Below are 14,761 nucleotides of genomic sequence, written 5' to 3' on the forward strand. Positions count from 1 at the left end.
TTTTCGACCCATTTTATAAAACAAATGATGCACAGGATTATTCGTGGCGTTAGTGGAGGCGTAGCTCACTGTCGGGTATTTACAATGTAGTGCATGTTTCACAATTGTAAATACCCTCGAGTGCACTATACGCCTACACTAGCGCACTCTATCCTGTGCATCATTTGTATAGTATCACATGCTCGTACATCATACTTTAACCCTTACCAGGCCGGGCTCTTTGGGGTGTTCTGTGGCCGAGGGGGGGGGGGGGGGGGAAGGAGGGGGGAGGTTGGGTTGATTTAACCCCCCCCCCCCCCCCGAGATCTTGGCCGCCGATTGCGCAATCGCCATGAAAGTTGGCACATGCATTACCTGTGGCGTAGTCTACCACAATATATACAAAAAGAAATAGAAATTTTCATTATATTAATTAACTATGCTAATATATGCATAAAATCATACATTTTGCTCTAAATCAGAAAGAAAAGCGCTTAGAGTCCTAATTTTTGGTGTTATAAAATGGGTTCAAGAATGTAGCCAATTGGAAGCGCTGAAATGAGTCACGTGTGCGTGCATTATTTTCTTCAGGTATGCACTAAGAAGAGTCTCTCTTCCACCTCCCTGGCCTGACGTACGTCACAATGTTTTACACTAGCAGTGCGCACTCAATCAGTTGTTACAAGTGCGTCACGCGCTACTTTACGCGCTGTCAATCCTGTAAACAACTTCTAGTTCGGGCCGCGGGCTGCCACAACAGCCGGCGGCCTTTCTTGTGCATAGTACGTGGCGTACGTATACTCTTATACGTACGTACAGTACTTATGTGCGGGATTTCCGAGTGCGACGTGCGTAAATGTTTGGGACGAACATCTTCGGACATCTTGACTTTTGAGCGAGTGCTACATGTAGCTGACTGGTATTGACCCACAAAGGTACGTGAATAATGCTGTTAGTTTTCGACCCATTTTATAAAACAAATGATGCACAGGATTATTTCGTGGCGTTAGTGAAGGTGCGGCTCACTCTCGAGTATTGACAACGGTTGCAAACATGCACTCGGCTGCGCCTCGTGCATGTCGCACCATTGTCAATACTCTCGAGCGCGCCGCACCTTCACTAACACACTCTATCCTGTGCATCATTAGTATAATAACATTCTTTAGAGCATTCCTAACAATGTACTTGAAACAAATCTGGTACCAAGCTTAATTTCTTATGTATTTCATTGTTTTATGATTTTCTTATGCATTTCCTTGTTTTTCAACCTTCTGTTTTATAATTTGTTCATAAAAGTTATGACACAACCTTTTTCGAGCATAATTATGCTAAAATTGACTGATTTCAGTCCAAGAAAGTGAAAATAATCATATCTGTATGAATAAGATAAGAAAACTCCATTTCCATAGACTTTATACACAAAATCACGTTTTTGAGCCATTTTCGGTCTGACAGGCATGTATAAAAATTTTAATTACATGCAGTGTCGTAACAATATTATATTTCAATCAGTACGTAACAGATATTATATTCCAGTCATCACGTGGGCAACTTTTTGATCAAATACAAAAACTTCAAAATAGAGCAGGAAGAATCATTTTAAAGATTAAGCCACAATCTCATTTTTCCGTATCATCCATGCATGAAATATTGCAGTGGGAAATTCTGAAATCTCGTCAAATTCGTCACGTTCAAATTATGATGTTTAAAGTTTTGAACAATTTAACACCCACTTATTTGCAAGAAAATATATCATATGTCGATAAACCCTATCATTTTCGATACAACAATTTTCCTTTACCAAAACCTCGAACAAATAGTTGTAAACGCACATTTTTTTATAGAGGTATAAAGTTGCATAATAGTCTTCCCATTTGTATTCGTAACTGCCCAACAATTGTAACATTTAATCGATTATTGTTAAACAATTAGACTGAATAAGAGTCAATGGTGTCTATTTTATGAACAATTCAAAGATTTTTCGTGTATGATGTTTATGTATCAATCTGTATATCGATTTTTAATTTGAATAAGAAGATAATATTGAATATCATTATTGTTCTTACAAGACGATATTACCCCCTTTCCTCCCACTTTTTTTCTATTTTTTTCTTCTTCTTTTTCTTCTTCTTCTTCTTCTTCTTCTTCTTCTTCTTCTTCTTCTTCTTCTTCTGGTCTCCATGGAAGACCAGTGACTCTACAACAGTGTCGCTGAATATGGGTTTTCCAGCCGTTTTCTACTATCTCATCTATCACTTTGTCTTTGTTATTATTGCTTAGGTTCTCTGTTTGTAAACTCACACTCGTACTGTTTAATGATGTTAATTTTCTTTTCTTTGTATAGTTTGTATAACATTGCATTTCTGTAAACTCTGTATATTTGTAAAGTTATTTCATTGTATGCTTTTTATGACGGGAAATAAAACCAAACCAAACCAAACCAAACAATATGCGCGATTTTCGCGAAAATGGTGTCAAAAGATGTGCAAGACTTGAAAGTAAACAGTCAGCGAACGGCGCGGTCAAAACATTTCGTGCGGCGGAATAGTCGCGAAAAATGTCGGGGGGGGGGGGGCGTTGATTAACACCCCCCCCCCGGCCTTTTTAGGGTTAATTTGACTTTGTATAGCTGGCCGTGGTACCCCGTTACGTACATAACGTATCTTCCTCCATTTCCAATGGGTGTGAACTGGTCTGGAGCTTCATCATCTGGATTAATGAACCAAGTTTCCAGAGGATTGAAGATAACGGAGTACAGGGCGAACGCTCCTTGAGAAATTCCACTTGCCAGACCTTTCCTATTTGGCAGCCACTGCAGAACAGAGATAGAAGCAAAGAGCAGAAAACCATGGTCATAGTTTATATGTCGCTCTGAAGTAAACGTAGTAAAACGAGAGCAAAGTACACAAACACATACACACAAACACAAAGAAATGTAATTACCGTAATGTCATTTTGGCTGCCTCCTTGCACAGTCGCTCTTTGCCGTTCATGTGCATGGCCCTTCTACGTCATTGATCTTCACCACTGATCATACAAGCAATGACGATTAGAATTTCCTCATGGAACTGCATGAAGACCAGAAAATGGTTTTCTAGCTTTTGATGACCACTGACTTTGCCTCGATCCGATCTTTCAGTCCTGTAGTTCCAATGCAGTCGGACATTGTCATTCAATAAACTACTCTAATTCTAATCCTTTTGCTACAAATTCATCTTAACCAGATGATTCTTTAAAACTGAAGTTAAGGCTGTAAATATTTTTTTTTCTTTTTAAGAACTAATGTGATCGATCTTTTGACCCTGAAATGACGTTTAACCTTTTACCGACATTATGTGCAAGCAAATAATGCCAATCTACAACAGAAAAACCGTGTGTAGGCCTACTCATCGCTGAAGAAGTCTTAGAAGTGGAGCACTTAACCCATTTCCTTCAGAAGACAAGAGGAAAAATACCTCAAGTGCCTTTCTCACTGGAGGGGAAAAATGGCTTGTACTATCACAAGACAACTCCAGCGCGACGTCCGAGACGTCTCAAAACAAGGTGAAAATATATTCGCCAAGAAGTCGCGGAGACGTTGTTGCGACGTCTCCCGGAGTCGCAAGGACTTCTCCGAGACATCTTTTTCGTCTCCACAACGTCGCCGGTAGGTCGCCACGTGTGATCTCGGACATGTCTCGGAGACATCGACAAAAGCCGAAACTAAGGAAAAGTAACGGACACGTCTCCGAAACCAGCGGGAGACCACGAAAAAATGGACTCGTTTGATTCTCCGGCGACTCCTTGGAGACCCGGCTATTCTCCAGACGATGTCGCGGAGACGCCGTGGGGACGTGTCGGCAACCAGCGAAACTTGAGTCGCCACCAGGTCGCCACCTAGTCTTCAAGCCAACGATAACCACTTCAACATCATGTCACTGGCTTGTCAAGAGAAGTTGTAGTGTTCTCATTCAGAGATTACGGCACGTGGGTTTAACCAAAATTAAAAAGAAATCCATAGTTTCTATAAGGATTGTGACATCTCCCCAAACTTCACAGATATTAACAGTTATCTTCTAATGATAATATTCTGCACGCACTGAATTCACAATGATTGTACAAGAGCTAGCCACAAATTGCTGTCTAATGAACCGTGCCACATGTATTCCTACTTATTGATTTCGTCCCAGAATAATTAAATCAGTCACTTTGTCCGACTGAATTGCTCGATTTATTCGTCAGTGCTAATGCATAGGCTTCGTCGATCTGGGGGGCGTTTCATGAAGGAACTCGTCGGATAAAATATCTGACAAGTCAATTATATCCGAAAAGTTTTGAGAAATTCGTTAGTCTGATTGGCTGATTTCTCTGAACTTGTCGGATATAATTGACTGGTCGGACATTTTATCCGACAAGTTCCTTCATGAAACGCCCCCAGATCTCTTCTGACTGGATGTGATTTTCGCTATGATAACCAAACACTGGTAGGAAAAGTCGGTGATTTAAAGGAGTGGGTTGAGAAGCGCGGACAGGCTTATCCAAAGGCCCTTTAGTTGGGGACTGACTCTCGCTGGTAACTGACAATCGTCTTTACGTGTCGCCTCTCTGCTTCCTTCTTACTATACATGGGACCCTTGGCAAAGACTAGAGTAACAATGTAATAGAACGGAATATTTCCCGAGCTGCATGATCATTTTTTCTCAGTCTGAAGGCACCCTTTCCTAAGATAGGAATCAACTTCCAGGTAAATACTCTAGTTACATTCAGACGATGTCCTTAACTTCGAGTATAAGCTAACTTCGAGGATAGAGAACTCGTATGAAAGTATGGGGCGCCAAGTGTTGCATGGTGTCTTTCGTCACTAAATCGGTCATTTCGTCTCGAAATGACAATTTCGTCAACAGAATGACAATGTCGTCGAATAAATTGTCATTTCGTGACGAAATACGTAAAGCTGCTACGTCATCATCCTTGTTCACTGTTATTTGTTATTAATTCGGTAATCATTCTTATTCTTAATCCAAATCATTCTGGAAATTCGGTACCCAGTATAAACAATATTTATATTTATAGATGTTCAAATGCAAAAGACTGAAATCATCCGGAAGTCTCCTTTAACTATGTTTGATATGTGAATGACGGGGAAAAAAAACCCCGCGAACTGTTTACTCTCACCAACATTGCAAGCCATATCGCCGGACCGTTCCCGAGTCCACTGCTGAAGCCCACGACTCCGGAAAACATGAACAGGAACAATGTGAGTGACACTCGAAGGCACAACGCCAAACCCAAAGTCGCCAATCTGAGGGTATTTTGAAAGTAAGAGTAGTAGATGAAGAAGAAGAAGAAATAAAAGTGAAGTGTTTGATCGAGAAAATGCGTTTAGCGCCATTTTCAAACATTTTAAAGCAGATCCATCATCACATCAAGCAAAATAAAACCATCCCGGTAATGCCTCTTTGTGCGTATTTAAAGGAATATTTAACGAGTTATGTTTAAAATTGATTTTATAATGGCTACCAGGTATGATGAGAAACACTAATGTTGGTTGGTCAGCATGTGCGCGCCTGTAGAATGGCTGCGACTGGCTGGAATGCTCCCTAGGGAGTTGAAAGTGAGCACTGTCAGTGCTAGTTAGAAATAATGTGTCCAGTGAGCGGGATGATAATACAGCTGTAGTCTGTAGAGCGCATTTAAATACATGTAGGGCCTATTTACCAAGTGCGAAATGCGCTATACAAAAACTGGCTTTTATTTTACTATCATTATTATTGTTATAGATCCAATATTTTCTTATTATTTTCTTTGTTTTCGTATTACTAATAAACATTTTACCGACGGGACTGAGCGACTTTAACGAAGGAGCAAGCGAGTTCAGGGTCTACGTACGTAAGAATGAGGCTAGCAGCTGCAATGACCTTCCGACAGCCGAACCTCGAAGCAAGCAGGGTGCCGACACACATGCCCAAACCGATGCTTCCCACCATTAAAGAGCCGCCGATAATAGTCTGGAAAATAATGACGCCACAAGTTGGTAAGCAGTAAATATGTTTTTAAAAAATCATATTTTCTGCGACTATTAGACATACCACACATTTTCATAAACTGCTCAGGAACTGGACGTTAAGTTTTGCAAATGAAGCTAAGGTAAATATCAAAGTCCTAAAAAGGGGGGGGGGGAACGTGATAGCTCCATGATTATAATGCTCCTTTGAGAAACTACAATTCAATCATGCCCTAAAGCTAGTTTTCGCATCCATAAATTTTGGACGTATTCCTTAATACTAGGTTTATCGGCAATGCGCAGAAAACTTCTGCTAACGCAGAAGAGCCCTGTCACAGATGCACTATGGGATCCCTCGATGCCATTTTTGCTTTCGGTTGTCTTGCGCGTGTCTTAGTTCCCATTCCATTATATACAATTTTCATGTGATCTTCTTTCCTTCCTGTTTTTTTTTTCTGTAGCGGCACTTATATAAGTACATGTATTAGCGATGCCGAGAATTGGTGCCAAAGAAGAGACATCAGAGAGCTGAACTGTATAAAGATCGGTGTTAGGTTTAACACCGCAGTAAACCAGGACCAGAATACAGGACCACACCGACAGGTGTAGAAAGTATAATTGTGATGGTTTTGAAGTGTTCACCTGCCATGGCACTTCGTATAGTGTTTAGATGACACTGTAACTGGTGATATTTTTGGCACTGCGCTGCATGGTGTTAATTAAACAATGACACTGTACATGGTGTTGATTTGATATTGCTGGTGTTAATTTCAATGGCATAACATCTGCCAGTGTGAATAGGATACCACACCTTCTGGTGTTACTGTTGTGTAAATGCGTTCAAAATTAAAAAAATAATGAATTACTTTCTCGGGGAGTTCTTGTTCGTCTTGCTGAAGTTCTAAATAAATAAGAGGAACAAGAACTGAGTACCTTTTTTATTAAAAAAAAGGTTTATATTTGATGTGATACCCCTGTATGGTTAATAATGTATCATCACAAATGAGAACCGGAAATTTAACATCAGCTTGGTATCTCATATTCAACAACCGACTTTTTGCGGTGTGTCATTAAATTGGTAAACACTGTGTTCTCCTGACTCAGGTTTATGTTCTCCTGACTTCACGTTACCCTGTGTTCAACATATACTGTTAATAGGACCTACTTTGCACACTGCAAAACATCGGTGTTGACCGATCAAATGTCAATAGAGGACCACACCCGCTTGTGTAGAAAGGATATGGTGTAATGGTGTTGTTCACCTGGCACTTCGTGGTGTTAATTTAACACTGTAGTTTGTAATATTTTGGCACTGCACTGGTGTTAATTCAACAATGACACCGCATGGTGTTGATTTGATAGTGCTGGTGTTAATGTCAATGGTATAACATCCGTCCAGCTTCAATAGGAGACCACACCAACTGATGTATGGTGTAAATGTGTTCACACCTTTTTCTTTTAAAGGTAGGGAATCCCATTTGCATGCCATAAATGAAGAGTTGTATAAATACAGTGGTATGTTGAAGAGAGTATCATTTTAGAAACTCCCATAAAGTATTGAAAGTGGAAGGTAACATTTAGTACATTTTTATTGACCGTTAGATTTTGAATTGAATTTTTTTCGGGGCTCACCGTAAATTCCAGTACATTACTAGGCTAGCTTTGCAGACCCATGTACTGCATGTGTGTCCATCATGTATATTTTGTGAAGAAAGTTTATCAAAACTAACAAACATTTCTATATACATTCTTGCCACACACTCTATATGTTATTACATCAGCTCTTATACTTTTAAATTTGTGTTTATAGATAAAAAATACTGAAGACTGCAACAAAAAGGCTTAAGTGTGGCTGACACACAAAACTACTGAGCTGTTGAGTTTAGTGCATTATTCAAATTGCAGACAACTGTCGACTTACAAATTTCTCAGCAGTGGCCTAAACAAGTCCCCTGAGGTTCATATTTAATGTTTTGCTACATTTTGGGAGGTCTGTAAAAGGTACCCCCTACCTTTAAAGATCAAGTACTTTATCGGAAAATTCTTGATTGTCTTGTTGAAGTTAAAAATCAACAAGAAGAAGAGTAACTAAGAAACTATTCAAAAAACGATTCCATATTTTGAAATGACACCCTTAGGTGTTAATCTAACACCATAAATGAGCACTGGAAATTTAACACCAGCTCGATGTTTCATATTCAACACTGGACTTTTTGCAGTGCATCATTATGTTATCTTTATGGTTGGTTGGTCGGTTGGCGAGTTTCATCCAAAGTTCTAAGTAAATTCCATGGAGCTTAAGTAAACCAACAGAGTATCTCAACTTTCACTCAATCTGAACAAGAAGTCAACGATCACTTCATGCTGAGATGTATTCATTAGTTCATTTCATCCCTTTAATCAAATTCAAAATTCAAAAGACAACAGCTTGACTTCATACAACACGCATTATGATTGTGCCAATTTGTCACACTGAGATGAAGCATGTGCCCAAATTTAGAATTCAGTAACTTTTTTTACGCCCATAAGTCAGAGATATAGCGATTTTTTCCAATTTTGTTCGTCCATTTTTTACCCCCCAAAATGTGTGTGTGTGTGGGGGGGGGGGGGGGGAGGTGCACCCCCAGCCCTTGGTTCTGCACCCTACTTATTATATTTGGTCACTTATATTACCTCATTCGAAGAGCTTCGATCTATTGCGTATTTTCTGACGTACGAAGCGCTGTATGGAGCAACATTACCTGCGGAGAGAAAATTGGTAAGATGTGTGAACACAATGTGGCTGTTTGCATAGAATAATCCGATGTACGCCAGTTCGCAATTCCACTTTGAGCATGAGCAGAAAAAGGTCATTAAATTGCGATAACAGGCATGTTGGTTTTTAAAGGGTGTGTACAGTTCTGGTCGAGGTGAGGATTTAGCTTTTTTAACGTTTTGCGAGATATTCAGAAACCACTATATGAGATGTCAAAGAGCATGCAATTCTAAGGGGTATCAAAAGTATATTTGATGAAAATCGGTTTTGAAATGGCTGAGATATCCGAAAACAAGGTGAAACAAAGAGATCCTAATAAAGTTGTGGCCTGTCGCCTTTTATTATTATCACTTTTTTGATATTTCAGCCATTTGAAAACCAATTTTCATCAAATAAACGTTGAATCCTTCTTAAAATTACGTGCTCTTTCATATTTCATAAGAGGTTTCTCATTATCTCACTTAAGAATGTTCATAACATGAATCCCCACCTAAACCAGTACTGTACAGTCCCTTTAAATTCACTGAGATAAACATGTTATGTAATCGTAATATAAATGGTGCTAATTGGCAGCACTTCCGCCTGACAACAACAGTCTTCAATCGGAACGAAGGTAGAAAGTGCACTTCTTTTGATTATTTCCAGACATATCTGGACGCATGACATCTCAAACGTGATTTCTTAGAGTTCCGTAAAGAAATATATACTTAGTAACATACTTGTAAGGTTTTTGTTGTTCACGAAGTGAAAATGTGAAATTTTAGCAACTATTCCTGACAATTATTTTCCGTTTTGAATTTGAAAGTGAAGTTTTGCTCCATTTTGGAATATTTCGTCGTCGTTACTTAACAAAGTAACATAATGGCAAGTTAAAATGAGATTCTTACTTTTCATAACCGTGTGGATCATCAAAAAATACGAATTAATAGTAAAGTTACCGCAGTTTTGCTGCGACACTTTCCCAGCGGTTTTCGTGCGAAACGTGTTCATTCGAGAGGAAAGCGAGGTTACGTCATTTGAAGTGAAAACGGCGAGTAATACCCGTCCACTGCGACTGTCAAAGGTCATCTCAATATCAACTTCGCAGTATCATTATGGAATTGTGAAAGCCGATGTTAACAGTATTACCATTGCCGACACCCCACCCCACCCCACCCCTTTTTTTTTCCATCCGACCATGAATTTCAAAGGATTCATCTGCGTGGAACACAGACGTTGTGAGCTTTATAGTCCATAGGCCAGGCCAGATATTGGTACCATCTGAGGTGGCAAAACCTTTTTGGTGTCATTTTGTTTGTCGGGCATAGATATGCTTATCACGCTATGATAGCATTTCCAAATGAGTAGCTTAGTCATAGTAAATGAATTTTTAACCAATTTGGTCTCGTTGTTATATCCCTATACTTCTGAATCGAAACTAACCGCTATACAAAGAAGAGCACTGTGTTCTGTGTGTTCCATAGAGCTGTAAAATGCAGCTCTATGGTATGTGCACAGGTGTTCTGTTGTAAACGCGGTGCGCTTAGTCTTTATTCAAGGCAGCGAAGGGAATGTCCAAGGTTATGATGTCCACAGCGCTTAGTCTTTATCTTAGACGGCGAAGGAAATATCCAAAGCGTATGATACAGTGTATATCTTTTTATCTAAAAACAACAACAACAACAAAAGCAATTCCTCGTGAATTTTACCGTATCTTTCAATTACCGCGTGACAGCTGTGGACATCATAACCCTTTGGATATTCCCTTCGCTGCCCTGAACAAAGACTAAGCGCACCGCGTTTACAACAGAACACCTGTGGACATACAGAAGGCAGTGTTTTTCTTTGTATAGCGGTTTAGCTTCGATTCAGAAGTATAGGGATATAAAAACGAGACCAAATTGGTTAAAAATTCATTTATTATGACTAAGCTACTCATTTGGAAATGCTATCATAGCTTGATAAGCATATCTATGCCCGACAAACAAACTGACACCAAAAGGGTTGTGCCACCTCAGATGGTACCAACAACCCATTTTTCGGGTCTTGGCCCATGGACTATTAAGTATACGCGAGCAACGTGTGTTATTAAAAAGGACGAGTCCACCTTCATAAACAATGTGGATTGAGTGAATGCAGCAATATTTGTCAGAGCACATCAGTGAAAGTTTGGGGAAAATCGGACAATCCGTTCAAAAGTAATGAATTTTTTAAGTATCTGCACAGTCACTGCTGGATGAGAAGACTACTAGAGTGTATGATGTCACAATGTCATGTGTACAACGATATAAGGAAAATATAAAGAGAATTATAAAGAGAAATATTGTACTTTCTTAAAAAGGTACACATTTTTCGACTTGTCAATGACGTATGATAAGGATAATATTATTCCCCTTGCCTTTTGAAAGAGGGAAGTCAAGCGTTCTTTTATTATGCGAGAAAAGTGAAAATATCTTGAATTTTCTTTATACTTTCCTTATATCGTTGTACACAATATCATGTGACATCACAAGCTGTAGTAGTCTTCTCATCCAGCAGTGACTAAGCGGAAACTTGAAAATTCATAACTTTTAAACGGATTATCCGATTTTCCTCAAACTATTGCTGATGTGTTATATTGATATTGCTGCATTCACTCAATCCACATGTCTCTGAAGGTGAACTTGTCCTTTGGTTTTGATAAATGCTAGGCGAATAATGAATTAAGTCTGCGTTTTGTTCTGGCTCGGCAAGTTCCTTGTCTTGTCAATTTTTTTATATGTTGCCTGGACTGTAAAAAAAAAAGGCGGTGACCAAAAGAAGGAGAAGAGGAGGAGGCAGAAGAAGAAGAAGGAATTGAAGAAAAGCACTAGAAGAAGAATAATCATAAAGATAATGTGTATTGTTATATGTGTGTATACCTATATAATAAAAACTGCGTACATGAAATATATAATTATATAGAATGAGTTTGATCGCAAAACGACTTAACTTCACTCCTCTTAGTTTGAGACATTGTGAAAACTGCTAAAGTAGAGATATTCTATATCTTGTAACGTCAGGAATATTCAGTGTTATATCACAAGTGAGACATCACTGGAAAGGTTTTATTTTGCTCTACGTGATGATAGACTTACTTTAAAATGTATTAATATACATGGCCCGTAACCCATTTTGCCATCAAACCCATCTTCATAATGATAGGTCATCATGGTGTATAAAGGTTGACCGCTGTAAAACATAGGTAATGCATATAGGAATTCCAGGATTTTACCGTAGCAGTATTGGATGCCACATGGAAAAGTTATCAACGAGACTCCAAGTATGTTCAACCAGCAGTGGTAGGAATCACGACGGTGTGGTGTCGGCATGATAACGGGGCGCCTGGCTCATGACGGGATTGTGTACAACAGTTTGGATTCCTCTTTCTGAGATCCACGCACTGACATACACAAATCAAAACAAAATGAAATTTTGTAAACAAAGCGAAATAAAGCAAAGCAAAATAGAACATGAAACCCTGAAAATCAAGTTGGGAGTTGATTCCTCGCGAAGGCACACTCACAATCATGATAATATTATGATGCGTTGACAGCCCTCACTTTAACTGCCCGTTCAAAGATATCTAACATGAATAATATTAGAAATTGCAAGATGAGTGTAAGCCATAACAGCCCCAGTTAAATCCCGACCTCACATAAAAGATTTGTACAACATAAAGCGAACATGCCTGATATTTGTGACGTCAAGGAATGGAACCAGCAAGCAAAAGCATACTACGTCCTGTAGACATTAATGCACAGGTTCAAATGTGTAACTGTTTTCACCTGGTGAGCGTTTCATTGATATCTAACCGCGATAAATGCCATACCAATGCAAGGTGAATCCAATGCTCTTCCATGCCATGTTAATGATCTACTTAAAAAACAACAGCAACAACAGTAACGACAATCTGGATCGGAGCTCGCTCAGCTACGCTCGCAGGTCGCTACACTCGCTGTGACTGTGCGCTTCCACAAATTATTGCTCATCACTGCCTTTGCAAAGGCTAAGAGAATTTCAGCGTGATTGTCCATTTCAAAAGATCAGTTTTATTCAATGAATACGTTCATCGCTGCTTAACAATAAGTTTACCCACAAAAACCGCACTCATTGAAAGGTCAGCATTTTCCCTATATATTTATATAACATCTATCGTGTTATACGCTACTCGTGTACTACACGAAAAGGCCAAAGCATGCAGAGCAAAGGACATACTATATCGTCGCATTATACACAATATATACCACACAACATCAATCAAGAAAAAAGATGATAATAGAAGCTTCATTGCCCTATAAAGTTTCTTTTATCCAACGAGATAACGAGACATAGGGGGTCTGTTTCATATTATAGTCTTATGAGATACTTTTTTTGCTTATAAGACACAATTATGAGAGACTCCATGAAATGGAGTTAAAGGTCTATGAGCGACTTTGGCCATTCTGAGGTTAGTGTAAAGAATTTTAAGTGCTGACTTCACTCAGTAGACGAACCCCTGGACGCCCATCTAGCCCACAGTTTCCCACGGAATGGGTATGGCTGTCAAACAGGTCAGTGATGGCCGAGTTCAGGAAAATCAGTGAACATGGCGCAGGTTACCATCTTTAAGGACAGCATATTATTTATAGCTAGAAATGTCAGGATACAGCGATATCATAATGCGCAGATAATAAATAATAATAAAAGATAATGCTTGTGGTGACGACATGTGCGACTTGTCACGCTATATCTAAGGTTTCACTACTCAGGCTTGCTAAAGTATCTATGGAATCACAGTTGCACCCACTCCGCCTCATAGTAAGTTAATCACGTCCACAATAAATGATTAATAAGTAAATGAGCTCCTGAATAAATAACAGAAACAAATTCCAGCAGCAGGGTGAATTGCGCTTCCTAATTGCCATGCAGTTAGCTTACACAACAATAATTGAATAAAATGGTAATTCTTATTCTTACATCTGAAGGTTGACACGCTGCCTAGACTCCTGACTTCGATTCAGAGCTACAGTCCCATCCGCACTAGTGGGATCGTATATGTTACGCCCTGTATGAAGACATAACAGCTTATGCACAGTGTCGTTGAGTGTATACTGCAGCATGATATGCCGCATTCAGTTGCACCAATTTGGGATGGTCTTTCTTTCTTTGGTTTGATTTTTTTCTTTCTCTCGTTCTCACTGTCAGACAATGGGCCTATATTGGTATAACGCCAGCAGTCTTTTCACTTGAAAGAACAAATTGAAAGAAATATAGGAATAACGCATATTATGCGATTCATGATTCATTGACTCAATCAATTACAACAGGGCAAAGAATACAGTAAACAGATCTGCACCGGCCGCACAGAAACTTCTTGCCGAAGAGAATGCTATTTATCCCTTTAGCGTGCCTGAGAAGACCCACGACTGCTGTGCGGTGTAACCCAACTAACTTTCCGTGGAAGATTACCTCAACAGTCTGTTTCGGAAACTCATTCATCAACGCCATGAGCAGAGCTGACTGAGGGTTGAATCAAAGAAATCAAAACAAAACATGAAATTACATTGAATGGAGAATGGTACCATTATGTACTGACAAGTGCATTGACTTCATAGATGAGTTTAAGAAAATACATATACAGTCAAACCTGCCTTAGCGACCACCTGTCTATCCACTTGTCTATAGCGGCCACCTGCCTATAGCGACCACTGAAAAATTCCCCCGAGAGAAAAACCCTGTTTAAGACCCTGTGTATAGCGGGCACCTGTCTAACGCGGCCAGCGGCCACAAATTTTGTTTCCCGCGGTAGATTTTAACCTATCTATAGCGGCCAAAGTACGGAAGCCCATTCGTGCCACGCAAGGATAACAATAATAGTGGAGCTAACTGATAAAAAGATACTCACTAAAGGCCGTGTCACACCTTTCCGGGCAAGATACACGGGCTTGTTGCGAGGAGGGATTTTCCAGCACCCAGGAGAATTTTCCGCGGGCGGACAAGAATGTTTGCGAGTTTCGCGCTTGTTTCTTACCTGTTAGACGCTTGCTACTTACCTTCTACTTGCG

The sequence above is a fragment of the Diadema antillarum genome, unplaced genomic scaffold (assembly GCF_040938485.1).
Source record: "Diadema antillarum isolate AM-2024a unplaced genomic scaffold, OU_Dant_1.0 seq00001041_RagTag, whole genome shotgun sequence".
NCBI lineage: Eukaryota > Metazoa > Echinodermata > Echinoidea > Diadematoida > Diadematidae > Diadema > Diadema antillarum.